Here is a 14,581-nt window from a genome sequence, read left to right on the forward strand (position 1 = left end):
TAAACCCAAATTAACCTACCCGTACATCTTTGCAATTTGCGAGGAAACCGGAGCACCAGGAGGAAACCCACGCAGACACGGGAGAACGTACAAACTCCTTACAGACAGCGATGGGAATCGAACCCCAATCGCTTGCACTGTAATAGCGTCGCGCTAACCGCTACGCTACCGTGCCGCCCTGAGCTGAGGTGAAAAAACAATACAATTTAAATAAGCTCACAGAAGCATATGTGCAATTTATAAATTAAACCACTTGATATCAACTTGCCCCACACACACTACTTCACTTAAAGATATGGGTGAAATCCAATTTATTAGCATAAGTGTTGCATTAAATAGTTGCTGCATTTAGCACAATGCAGTGCTTCCCATAAAAATCATGAAGCTGGTGAGTTTTACCTGTAAAACATTGTAAGGATGTTTCCCCTCCATTTTGTTGTGGAAAAGCATAACCTCTGAATTCCAAAGGCAGCTGCCTGCAAACGTTGTAGATGGCACATCATTGTCATCATGGGAAGTATGTAGGAAGCTTAAAGAACACTCTCTATGGTAGTCCCAGTACTTGTGCCAAAAAGTGGTGAAAGAAATATGCACTGAGGGTGTCTTGCCACACTCTATATTCACTGTCTTCCCGCCCATGCCCCTAATTGGCCTCAAACCACAGTCAGGCATAGGACTGTTATACAGGCAGAGATGAGAAGCACAGTTCTCTGTAATTCAAAAGCTACACAAGTGCACAGATACACAAAATTGATCTGCTGCTGAAGCATATGGACAGAATATCAGCTGGAAAAGGGCACAACTATATTAAAATATGCACAAAATGGCCTTTGGGGAATTTTTTTGCATAAATAGGTACAAATGGGCCAACATCTGAGTTTTAGTTTCATGATCTTTTAAAACATAAATCATTAGGCTGCATATGGTGACAATGCTATGGACAGACTGGAAATGATTGGGTAATTCCTTTGTCTATCAAGCTTGATGGGCACAGTGTAATTCACGGAAATTGATTTCAAGCATGCAATTTTTATGTGACTCTTCCCCTGGCTATATTTTTTACTGAATGAATTAGCTTCCTTTTCCTGGACAGAGTTGCTGTGGTTGACTTTGTCAGCACTTTAACCAGAATACTGAGTAATTGAAAATCAAAACCAAATTTGATGTAGATGCTGAAAATCTGAAATAAAAGTAGAACATTCTGTAAACACATCAGGCAGCATCTGTGGGAAGAGGAACAGAGATAAAATATCACGTTGAAAATTGATGAAGGGTTTGTGATCCAAAATGTTAACTCAGTTTCTCTTTCTGCAAATGCTGCCAGATTTACTAAATGTTTCCTACATTTTCTATTTTAATTTACTCAGTAAGTTAACTTTATTTGTTGTACAATAGACTGTTTGGTACGAATCATACACTCTGCCCCTACTGCGACTCATTAACCCGGCTTCTGGCAATAAATAACATAGATTTTTGGATGTGAAAACTCATTAAAGTTTTAAATCTAAAATCAAATTCTCTAATTTTTTTGAAAACAAGTTCCAACTTATGCAACTACTGCAGGGCTGCACTTTCACCCAGTTATATTTGTTCATGGGCATGTTATTTTTCCATAAATATTAGCATGTCCCTCTCAGTTTAAAGTCATTAAGTCAATAGCAGAAAGAACCAACATAAAAAAATTGTGACTGTATTCAATTTAATATTCCTAACTCAGTCAAAACCCAGGATAAAATGGTGACTAAAATTCAAATAAATTACTTACTAGAAGCAGAACATTTATATGTTCTGAAGATGCTGCAAAGTCCTTTCATTCTTTCTGTGCAGCATAACTCTGTACTGAAGGCAGGCTAGGAAGCCCAGAACTTCCACCCATTGCTTGATCCTACCTTGACTACATCCTAAAATGGAAGGACCAAGCCATATAAACAACAAGAATAAAGAAAACAAAATAATATTACTGAATGGACTAGTTGGCATTTATCTTGGCACTAAGTTTGATCAAAGCAAAATTAAGATTGATGCCACAAGATAAAGATATTATATAAATTTTCATCTTTATGCCCAGTAATAAGGATCCCCATCATCAAGCACAAATAAAAGAGTATCTTCTGGAGATGCTCACATCCCAGTAACAACTTGCCCTATATTGAGTTAAATTGAGACATAAACCCAAGTTGAATCAGTTATCTAGAACTGCAGGCATTAAATCTATTACATATTTACACTCTTGACACCATTAATCACAAGAAGATCTCCAAGCCAAGTTTACTGGATAAATTCATCCTACCACGCTCAACTGAACCACTATTCCCAAATGGCACAAATTCCATTTTCTAAGACCTGCACCACCATAGATAAGCAAAACAAAGGCAAAAATGAACAGTTTCAAATTTTCAATGTAGAAGGATTAAAACTATTCAAACAATAATTCTTGCACAGATCCCAACTTTCTATGAATGTAAAGCAATCAAAGTTCTTTTGCGTATTGTGACATGCTCTCCGAATTCAGGTGATCTGCCCTAAAGTAAACCCGCTATTCAATTTGCGACTGTTTCTAACTTTAAAGGGTATTCATCTGTGTGTTATCTCATATTTTGACTTCCTATCTTTAAACCATGTTGTCTAATCATGAACAAAGCCATACCAGGTTCACTGAGATAGCAGTAAATGCCAACACATTTATTAGGACTGTCAAGCCTTCTGGATTTCCAGAATATAAGAGGAATCGAGGAGAAATCCAAACTTATTGTAATCTGTTGTTCCTCAAGTTTCTTGCTGCTACTTTTAGTGAAGCTCCCCTTCTGCTCAAAGGCAGACCACTTATGGCATAAAGCAGCAGCATTTCTATTTATTTTGCATTGTCTTGTGGGGTAATCAGAACAGGGCAAGATGAAGCAAAGGTAGATCAGATCAGGGTGGAAACATTATATAGGTTTTGGAATAAGTTGGAGGCTAGAGCAGGAAAAGAAGATGGAAACTATTGGCAAAAGCTCTGATTTTAGAGGGAATGAGTGGATAAAAGTTGGGAGATCGTGGATAGGATTCAATGGGAAGCAAGAACAAGTTCCATGTACCACAGAAAATGTGAGGTTGAACAATGCATTGGAGATGCTATTAACATATTTCATTTCAAAGATCATGTGAAATTTTATTTTGATCTATAACTACTAGTCTCCTTTGCAAGTGACAGGAAAAATAAGCATGACAGCCAAAAAGACACAAAGTAATATTTCTTTCCACCCTATCTGAATACAATTATTTTTTCAAAAATACCAGCAGATTCCTGTTCCTTCAATCTGTCTCTTGTAAACATAAATAGGTTTGACTGATCTGTCCTTCTAAGCTCTAGTACTTTAAGTTCCTCAGACACAAGTCACAGTCCTCTCTTCAAGGAAGGAATCTCACAAACACTCCTTCCAGGCAAAGCACTTGTACTTCTTCCATTTTGGTGTACTTGCATTCAGTGCTATCAATGTGGCTCCCTTCAAATTTAAGAAACGAAACACAGATTAGGTAATCAATTTGCAGAATACCTACACTGAGTCCGTAAGGGGACCCTGTGCTTCCAATTGCCTGTAATTCTTCATACTCCCACTCTGACCATTCTCCCTTTGGCTTTGTTTAGTCCCAAAGACAAATGAAACTTAGGAACAGTACTGCATCTTCTGAGTAGCTACGCTACAGCCCAAAGAATGCAAAACAGAATTCAATAATTTCAAGTAACCAGGCTGCAACAGAATTGCCTAGTTGTGATGCAAGGTCATCATCCTATAACATCAACTCCATTTTCCCACCTCCATAGATACTGCTTGATGTGCTGGATTCCACCAGCATTCTCTTTCACTAAAGGTTTCCAGCAATCGCAGTGTTCTGTAACTCGTAGCCCAGAATGGTTTTTACTTGCCTCTCCTCCCTCCTTATATTCTTCTACTTGCATCTCCTCCAGACAGTTCATCTTCAATTAACATACCCTCAGCTGGTGGCATCACCACTATTTGTTCTCCCTTGGTCTCCAGCCCATGGCAAACATTCCACATCTATCTACACCCATCGACACCACCCTCCACACCCCATCCTTCTCTGCAACTTAAAACAAGCTTGTTTTCCCCAATTGTCCCCGAGATGATGGATCATTGACCTGCAACATTAACTCTGTTTCTCTTTTCTACACATACTGCCTTCCCGAATGAGTAGTTCCAGTGGGTTTTTTTTTGTTTTTATCTCCTATCCTTTGGCAATGCTCTTTCTTCTAACCATTAATATAATCCATGGGTGGGCCACTCAGATCAGAGCAGAAGACCCATGGTCCAAGACTGTTACCAATGTATACAGAAGTCAGTCAATATGTACTGCGATGTTACTCAACATATAATGGCTGTTTAGCCTCAACTACACAAAATTCTATCATGCTTACAAGGATCATGAGAAAACTGAATCACGTTTCAAATGCAAGTCTGAGGCTTGCTTTGGGATATGTTAAAGGGTTTCACCTTACTCTGGCTACTGTCAAACAGCCAGGGCACCCTTTCTCCTCCATAAGGGTCTTTTCTCTTACTTTACACAGTTACAGAGTGCCTCTTTACCCCTTGTTGCTGATGTTAACAAACCCTACCCAAATCACATCACCTATGATTTTGAAATGTCAAGAGATCACAATAGAAAGTCTACCATGCACAATGCTTTAGGCCTCAAACGTCAGAGTTTTCCTGTCAGTAGGCTAAAGCAAAGTTATCGCAGGAATACTTTGGGTGTCCTGATCCTGTCCCATTTCAATATCAAGGATGAATTTTGCTTCTATGGCTTGTAACAGTGAATGCACTACATTTCTGTTATTTCAGAAATCTGATTAATACACATTAAACCAATATTAGCAGTAAAACTCTCAGGCTGCAGAAAAAATACCAAAGTATGCCTTTTTTTTAAAATAAGAAGAACACTATGCCTTGCACATAATGTTTAACACTGCTGCTGAATCTCTTCAATGTTATTGATTTTAAAAAACTGTGAGAATAAATGTTTTTGCACTGCTTTCCTTTATGTCTGATGCAGGAATTTGAGCATGATACAGGAATTGGGATCTGGAATTCCTTGAGAAGCATTACTGGTCAGAAGTGAGATTTTATTTTTTATATATTGGTGAGCTAAACCCATACTGCATTTCACTCTAAAGGGCAAATAGGTCTCCTGCAATAAAATCATGAAACAGGCCAAAAACATATTTGAAATGGTGTTAAGGTTTTCATCAAAACATGCAGTAAAATGGAAACTGCAAGATTCCTCCTTGGACCAGTTTCATTAAACACAGCTTCCAACAATCTACCCATTTGGAAAATGTATGAGCACTTAAATGCACACTCACCAACGCAACAAGACAACCAACACATTCTATAATTGCAATGGAGAAGATTGAGATTGCAGGAAAGAGGGGTAGAGCTCCTAAATTTAGAGAAAGAGACACAGAAGTTAGATACATGCAAGGAAGGAGATCCTATTCACCAGGAAGAAGGTGTCAGCTATTAACTGGCTGGACTATCACAGGAAGACAAGGGGAAGGTGGCTTCAATTGTCTCCTTCAGATATCCCCACTCATTTGAACAATGCGGAAATAAATTTCATATCTTCAAGATGTGTCAGAATGGGCTGCAAAGCACTGAAAACCATTTCAATAGTTGGATTAAGAACTGGTCCTCAAAAGGGGGTATAAAGGATCATTGTGTATCGTCTGGGCTCTCCAAGCCGATTAGCAACAAATTATGCAAATATAAAAGGATTCTCCTGGGAACAGGGTTACTTGATGTGCATCAATGACTACAATTTATGAGGCTGCTTATAAGTTTCTAAGCAGGAGCCCCTAAAGCCTCATGCAGTCAACATCTCACTTTGTTCTGTTGGGAGATTAGTCTGTTGGTATTTTGCTGGGACATCTCCCTGATAGCCTTCCTCATTATCTTCCTGCTCCTCTTCAACCTGCATTTCATGACCATCAGGCTCCGTATTTGCATTATGCTCTTCCTTCAGAAAATGTTTGCTGGCTTTGGATTGTAGGTGTACAGTCTACAGCACACATTGTTGAATCCCATGCTTGGTTGGTGTATACTGCAGGACATCCCCAGTGGAATCTCAATTTTAGAAGAATCAACAGAATTTTCCACAATAATTCTAGTGTTTGCTTGGCTCTTGTACTCATGCTGACTACAGGGCACTGATGCAAGGCCCCAGGGAAGTAAAGAGTAGCTCTTGTTCCCCAAGATCCCTCTGGGCAGTGTTGGCACTCTAAAAGCATCATGTCTTCTCTGAAACATGGCAGCAACCATGAAGAAATCCTTTTCCTCATTCACAACCAATTAAAAATTGAGGAAGTGGAAATCTTTTCTGTTGAGGTAACAGGTCTAGATAATTAATGGAAGCCCTTGTGGGGACACGAATGTATTGATGGCAGCCTGAACTCCCAGGAAGCCAACAATGCTAAAAAAAAAAGTTTCCAAGACGCCACCTGTTCCTCACTGAAATCAGAGTAGATGGAATCATATCCTCACAAATACAGGGCCTAGGTGACCTCTCTTATGTAGTGAGCATAAAGTAACCTACTCCCTGCGTTCCCTTCCTACTCCCACCTTTCCACCTAGGGTCCCTTCCCCTTCGTTCACTTTTCCATTCCTTCTGTTCCCCCACCCTCTCATTAGCTAGACTCATCACCCTCTCCCACCTGGTTCCGTCGGCCGCTCACCCACCTGGTTCCGTCGGCCGCTCACCCACCTGGTTCCGTCGGCCGCTCACCCACATACCTATCTATCTGGGTTTATTGTCTCTTGGTTCACCTTTCCTATCCCCTCATCCACCTGCCCATCATCCCTCCCTTGTCTGGTTCCACCCACCAAACTCTGTGTCTACCCTTCCCCCCTCCAGTTCATCTAACTAAAATCTTCTTCTTTTTCCCTTTGTCTCAACACTTCCCATCCCCCACCTGGCTCCAACATATCCCCCCACCCACCACCTGTTTCCACCCGTGACCTATCAGCCTTTCTCTCACCCCTCCCTCTCACTTCTACGTATTGGCTATATTCCCTCTACACTCTCAGTCTGGATGCAGAGTCCTGAACCGAAACTTCAACCATCCCTTTGCTTGACCCACTGAGTTCTTCCAAAAATCTATATGCAGTAGACAACAGAATATTAGGGGACATGGCAGAGATCTACTGCGGCCACATGGAAAGATTCTATGCAAGAAAATGGACAATCAATGTGACCTTACCCAAAAAGGAGCAAACAGTTCAGGTATAAAAAAAGTTCTTGTGGCAATAGCTACAGAAACTCAGAGCCTGTGATTACAAGTGTCAGAGAGACCAAGTAGGATATGGCATTTCTGAAAACTTTGTGGGAGGAGGCCATTTGCTAATGAGCATGCATTTGTAATTGCCTCCTGCTCTTCCCTGACTCACCTTGCATCAGAAATGACCCCACTGAATGAATAACTCAGCTGCCACACACTGGGGAAAGCGCCCCCTCTTAGTTGTAGCACACAGTGTGGACTTTGGAAGATATCTGAGCAGGTTGCAGGTTTGTGCTAAAGCAACCCAGTCAGATCTCACAATGTCAGGACAGTGTTTTTTTAAATAAAGGTAAATGCAACAAAATGGCACCACATTCTCCTAGATCTACTGTGACTGTTCTATGACAATGGTAGATTGCACCCTAAAGCTCAATTTTATGCTGGTAGGGGCACTGTACGATTCAGCTTGCAGAGAAAAAGAAATAGTGCTAACATGAATAGTGTACAGAACTGCCCGGTCCAATTTCCCAATGGGCACTGAATGATTGCTCGAAATAATACAGAATTCCAGGTTCAATTGACTTTTGGATGCTCTGCACATTAAATTCAAGTATAAACTGATCCAATCTCTAGCTGATATTTGTAATATGATTGATAGGTGCACAGTTAAAACCATTTAGCTTTCAAGTGAGACCCATGGGTTAAAATTTTTAAAACACTTTTTATTTAATGAACATCAGTCTGTGCCTTTGCTGGGCATATAAATAATATGATGCTTAGCTGACAACATTAGCCCAAGCTGTAACTACATTTAAACAAAATGATAGCAAAAATATACAAGTTTATTCGTATGCTAAGACCAAAACACACACAGACATGTTTCAAATTCAACAACAAAAAACACTGGATGCACTCAGCAGGTCAATCAACATCAATGAGGAGCAAAGAGTCAATATTTCATGTCAAGGACCCTTCATCATTTCTGAAGTGTTGACTCTGTTTCTCTCCCCATGGATGCTGCTTCATCTACCGAGTGCATCCAGCATTTTTTTGCTTTTGTGTTAGATTTCCAGAAGCTACATTCCTTTGCCCCAATTACACTTCAAAGCTGGTTTGCTGCATGCACTTGCAACAGAATCCATGATTTCATATCTACAAAATACCTCCATGTGATTCCCATAGCATTGCATACACTATTCCTACCCTCAAAAATTAAGTTTAAATACTTTAAAGAAAAATTGATTGTGCAGCACATTATAAGCTTAAGAAAATCACAAGCTATTTTAAATTGTAAAGACCACTTTGCTATTTTAGTTCACTTACTCTGAAGGATAACACGGTTTTTGCCTCCTTTCTCTCTAAGCAAAGATATTCTTCACCTCGATCCTATTCTGAGTTTATGGCCATGTACCTCTCATGCAAGTTAAACGTTTTCCAGATTTATTCCTTTCACACTATTTGTTATAAAAGTCTATATTCTTATTCAGGTGCCTCCTTTAGACTGAGAACCGGTTTCCTAGGTCTAGCTATCAACCTTGTAACCTTCTATACATTGTCTTAAATACTTAAAATTCTTATTTCAACCAGCACTAGGCACAGTACTCAAAGCACTAAATGGTTTAATCACTCTGATTAACTTCTGTGCTTTGGTATATAATTCAATCTTCATTTAAATCCTATCTTTTTGACTTGTGTGCATAGCCCACTAAGTCTTCCAGCTTTCTTTTAACTTCATCCTTAAATCAATGCAACAACGTTTACGGATTTCCTTGTTATCAATATTTTTCTCTTCTTGTGGAATACTTTATATTTGTACATGTTAACTTCTATCTGCCAATATTTTGTTCATTTACTTATTTGGTCCAACTATTCTGTAATATGTGAGCCGTCTCCCTTATTTCACAACCATTCTTGGCTTGGTACTGGGATTCTGAATCTTACTTACAACTGCACAGCAGAAACAGTAGAGATCATCTAACACCAATTCCTAATACACCCCATTTAGTTCTTCCTCCCATCTCAGTGTAATACTACTAACAAGTACAAATTATTTTCTACTCTTAGGTTAGTTTTAGGTTTGTATTCAAAGTTCTCCTGAATGCCCTCATCTTTCTTCTTAATTGCCTTCCACATGTCATTGTGTAATATGTTCAAAGTAAAATATATTGTAAAACCCACCACAGTCCACTTGGGAATTCACTCTCTTGAAGGCTGAACCTTTCCCTTTTGAAACCACATTGGTTACTAAATTTTTACTGCACTGATCATTTTTAATATATTCGATAAAATAATTCTTTTTCACTGTATTGATGATTAATGGGTCTGTAGTTGCCCGTGTCCGATTCATCATCCTATATACATGACCATTATGTTGGCTTGTTTTTAATCTATTGGTACCTTTAAGTATCCAGGCAGATGATTATCAATGTCTCATAAATCTCCCCCTTTGAAATTTATTGTTTTTATGCCCTTACATTACAGCTTAGACCACCATATTATTTATATTAAGTCATTTAATTTTGCATGAGTTAACAGTTTGCCGGACATTGTACCTTCAATCAAAATCCTAGATATGGTACTTGGACAAGGTTGCAGATTGATAGTATGCTGGTTTAAAGCCATAAATTCTCACGCATAAAAAGAATGCGTTGAGTTATATGTGAAGAAAAATTATAATTAGAGTCAGGCCATTCAATTTAAGATCAAGGTGTACTTTATCCACATAGAATGTTATAATCTGGAACTCTTTTCCCTAAACGGCTCTGTGCTAGGACAACTGAAGCTTTCATGACAGATATGTTTCATTACAGGAAACAGAGTTGTTGTGATGCAGAAGAGCCATGATCTAACTAAATGGCAGACTAGGCTCCAAGAGCTGAATGCCCTCCATTTACTCATAATTAAACCATGTTTTGTAGGATACATCCCTTGTATTTTGTAGAACAACATGAAAAACTCCAGCATTTACAATAATTAATGACAAAGAGATAACCCACTCTATAAAAAATGTCCATACAGACATTTCTGAAATACAAAACATATTATCATGGAGACAGCTTCAGCCTTCATAATTTATGAAAAAGTTCATAATGAAAAGTTTAGAATCAGTAGCATCATTGAGGCCACTGAGCAAAGTATTTTTCCCCCTCCAGATACACTCTGCTGTTTTGCAGTTTGTATTCTTGACGTGAATAGACATGAAATAAGGATTTACCATAATCTTCCAATCCTCCTAAATTCAGGATGGTGAACAGTGGTGTGCCCCAGGGGTCAGTGCTAGAACAACTGCTCATTTTTTTTTTAAGTGCATTAATGACTTGCTTATGGATGTGCAGAATAAAATTTTCAGATGACTCAAAACTTGCAAATGTGGTAAACAGCAAGGCTGATAATAATAGACTGCAAAGAGTACGTAAGCTGATAGAATGGTCAGACAGCTGACAGGTGAAATTTAATACGGAAAAATGTGAAGCAGAAAGACTTAGGAAATGTACAGATCATGACAGGTTTAGTTAGGGCAAATTAACAGATAGTTCACAGACCAACAGACTCGGGTTGAAAACAATAAGTAACTTTGTTTTTAAAGGTTTATTTTGAGAAAATGATCCAGAGGATGCTGCCTGTAGGAACAGTAAAAATCAAGTCAATCAGGGCCTTCAAATGTGAACTCTGCAGACATTCAAAGGGAGGTAATTTGTAGGGATATGGAGAAGGGCTTGGGAATATGATTACTCCATGGGAACTTAAGAAACTAGAGGAACTTGGTGAGCTGCAAGACTTAGAATTCCAATTCCGAACTAATCTCATGCCACACACAGTTTGTAGGAACTGAATAACCCTGCAACACATCTCCAAGTCCTAATCATTAAGTTCCCCACCATTCCAGGAGTCGCCATTGGCCAGAAACTCAACTGGACCAGCAACATACATACTATCATTACAAGAGCAGTCAGAGGCCATCCATCTGAGCTGAGTGACTCACCTCCTGACACTAAAATCTTTTCACCATCTACTTGGCACAAGTCTGGAGTGTGATGGAATACTCTCCATTTGCCTAGATGGTTGCAATTCCAGCAACACTCAATATGTTTGAGATCATCCGAGACAAAGTAGCCCACGTGACCGTGCCATATCCACAACCCTAAATATTTATTTCCTCCATTGGCAGTGCAAGGTGACTACAACATATGGTATTGGTATAGGCTTATTATTGTCACTTGTACCGAGGTACATTGAAAAACTTGCCTTGCATACCGATCGTACAGGACAATTCATTACACAGTGCAGTTACAATGAGTTAGTACAGAGTGCATTGATGTAGTACAGGTAAAAACAATAACAGTACAGAGCAAAGTGTCGTGCATCACCTACCAAATGTGCTATAGTTACGAGCCAACACTTTTCTGACAGCAGAAGGCAAAGTGCTGGTGGGACTCAGATCATCAAGTTGCATCTACGGAAGCAAAGGGATAGTCAATGCGCCAGGTCAATGAAGGGTCTCGAGCTGACACATTGACTATCCTTTTGCCTCCACAGCTATTTGACAGAAGGCTAGGGCAGTCTCCTGTGTCTCCACTTTTTCTGTCAGCACCTCAAGTACCACAAGGAAGAACAAGGGTAACAGGCACATGGAGGCACCACCACCAGCAGGTTCCTCTCAGATGCAAGAACTGCAGCAGTTCAAGGTAGCTCACCACCATCCTCTTGAGGGCAACAAATGATGCCCACTCCCCCCCCCCCGCCAAAAGAAAAAGAATAACAAGCACCTTATGTTGTTATTTCCAGCAACATTCAGTAATTTTGGATTGGTAGCAGGTGATATTTTTAAGATAACGTCAAAATTGATAGAAAAAAGTTTATAGCTAATAATAACTGCATTACTGTCACTATGTATATTCCAATTAATATTCATAAATTAATATTCCAATTAATATTAATTAATTCCACCTGAATCTGGAACAGAAAATGTTACCCTCATACTCAAAAACACTTGAATTCCAAGCATCTAGGACTTCGTCCCTGTAAACATCATGCCTGGCATAGCAAGGGCAATGTGCACGCTAATCAAATATTAAGTTTGTTTTACCAACGCGAACTTGGAGAAGGCACTGAAATATCTAAAAGATAAATTCTCACAGTAGCGTAGGACAAGAATCGCCCCAGCTTTCTTCCAAATACCTGTAGGTGGGGGTCCCAGTTTTAATTGCTTATCAATTGCATGTTCTTAAAATGAAAATTGGTGGTCAGCTTAGAATTCGTGGATTCTACTTTTTCTTCCCCCCCCCCCGTGCATATTTTCAAAGGCAACTGCCATAACATTTATATTACCGTCTATCCTCTCCCAGATGAGTTGAAGTTGCTGCTGATACATTTTCACATTTCAATAATATTTTGCTGCAAGATGATAATTCTTACAAACGCATTACATAAAATTTGCAATAGATGTACGCAACAGTTGACCTCTTCAATTCTGCAACCCAGTAATTTGAAAGGTTAACATGAGGTTTATTTATCAATCGACAACATTTTTAGCACCTGCATCTTCGCGTGCATCAATATTTGTTAACATGGAAAATGAAGCGATTAGTGAAATGCACGGCAACTAACCCGCAGGATAATGGAATTTAATTCATTCACGTCAATTCCACGCACCACAGCCATCCAATAATTTTAAACGATAGTTACAGAAGATAGCAACAACCTTGCATAAATATTACTTTACATTTTACAGTCAAGTCTAAATGCCACACCGTAAACAGTGCAATTTTTGAATTCATTATAAAGATTATTTTGAAATAAGAATCTAGATTTAAATTCACCAACATTAAACAATTGTGAAATTCCAAAAATGTTTGGTGGGTACGCTTTATAGGAGGAAACAAGGTCAGCTGCAATGTATATACTGATCGTCGCGGATCGCTTAGAAAGGTTTACTCAAATAGTTCTAGTGAATTTAAATATAAACTAAAACATAAAAGGCTTTCCCCGCATCATATCCAACACTTTGATTCATCCGCATATCGCTTTTACCAAGTAAATAGGGAACAAAGCAACCAACGACTTGCAAACGATTAGAAAAGCCTCCGAGCCGCTATAAAAGGGCTAGTAAAGGATTACAGTGTCAGTTGCTTTTACATCCCACGTAGCAAACAAAATGTCTGCACAATGAGAATGCAATTCAAAGACTGGATTTACCTGCTGTCTTGTCGCAGCGCTGCAAAATCTCTTCCTCGCATTCCCACTCCGTCTCCAGGCTTAAACCCGAACTCCCGTGCGAAGCTGCCAGTGGGAGCAGTGAGGCAGCATCAGTCCGGACCCGAGTAGCAGCAGCACCAATTAGTGCCCCCACCCTGCAAACAAAAACCCCCGGCTCCTCCAAAGCGCATGCCCTATCCGGCAAAGGTGAACGTCCTGCCGGACCATGCTTGTAGAATGGCAAGGAAGCGTAGAGAACTAGCTCCCACAAATACTGCAGTAATGATCAAAGGAAATACAGCGCTTGCTGGTAATTTAAAATCACAATGCCGAAAATATTCAGCAGGTCAGGCAGCATCTGTGGCGAATAGCAGAGTTAACGTTTGGAGATAATCTTTTCATCACTTCTGATGCAGTAACATTACCGCAGTAACACTTTCAATTTTAATTATTGCTCCCAGGTTGTGGCCATTTCAGTTTTAAGGAAAGATTATTTGAAATTGTCACCGCTCTTTTTAGCTTCTCACCTCTAATCTCACTGTTGGAATCTCACTCCTTACTGTGGTTTGAACATTCTCTTTGTTGATGTTAATGGAATGACACGCTGCAATATTTTCTTCTGTCGTGGTGAATCGGTACAATATTTGCATTGATATAGCTTATCGTGCTACAACATTTAGCTGCATCTCCCACAGATCACTTGCAGTCTGTGGGTGACTGTTGTAGATGTTATTAACCTGTCTGTACAATTTACCTCATTCACATTGTGTATTGAAACAGTTCTTTCTGCTCACCATATCACTCGGTTCCTTGGCCAGAACTCAAGAAATATATTGTTCCTTGTGTGTGTGTGTGTGAGTGAGAGAGAGAGAGAGAGAGAGAGACAGAAATAACACTGAGGGGAAAAGGTTGGCAATATCTCACACAAATTTCCAGTCCAGTCCATTTGTGTATCATATGCACTTGGACAAACATTTCAAGCAAAGACGGGAAGCACCCAACCTAAACGCTCTAAATTATTAAAGTGATGGTGGGATGACATCATTTTGTCCTGCATGTTATTTGCTGACATTGGCAAGTCACACCATCATATAATGACCATTCTTCAAAGAC

General features: G+C 39.4%; 1 protein-coding gene across 5 annotated transcripts in view; it reads right to left on the reverse strand.

The window, feature by feature from the left end:
• Positions 1–13,606, reverse strand: part of b3galt1b (UDP-Gal:betaGlcNAc beta 1,3-galactosyltransferase, polypeptide 1b) — a 70,989-nt gene extending 57,383 nt beyond the window's left edge. For 3 of the 5 annotated variants that reach the window (XM_052027706.1, XM_052027689.1, XM_052027681.1), the window contains exon 1: positions 13,469–13,588. The gene's annotated coding sequence lies outside the window, so the exon portion shown is untranslated. Of the gene's footprint in view, positions 1–1,765; positions 1,902–13,468 lie in introns of all 5 variants that reach the window. The other 2 variants (XM_052027698.1, XM_052027674.1) reach the window with 2 other exon arrangements.
• Between the last annotated feature and the right edge of the window lie 975 nt (positions 13,607–14,581).

This window comes from Pristis pectinata, chromosome 1, assembly GCF_009764475.1.
Source record: "Pristis pectinata isolate sPriPec2 chromosome 1, sPriPec2.1.pri, whole genome shotgun sequence".
In the NCBI taxonomy this organism is placed as follows: domain Eukaryota; kingdom Metazoa; phylum Chordata; class Chondrichthyes; order Rhinopristiformes; family Pristidae; genus Pristis; species Pristis pectinata.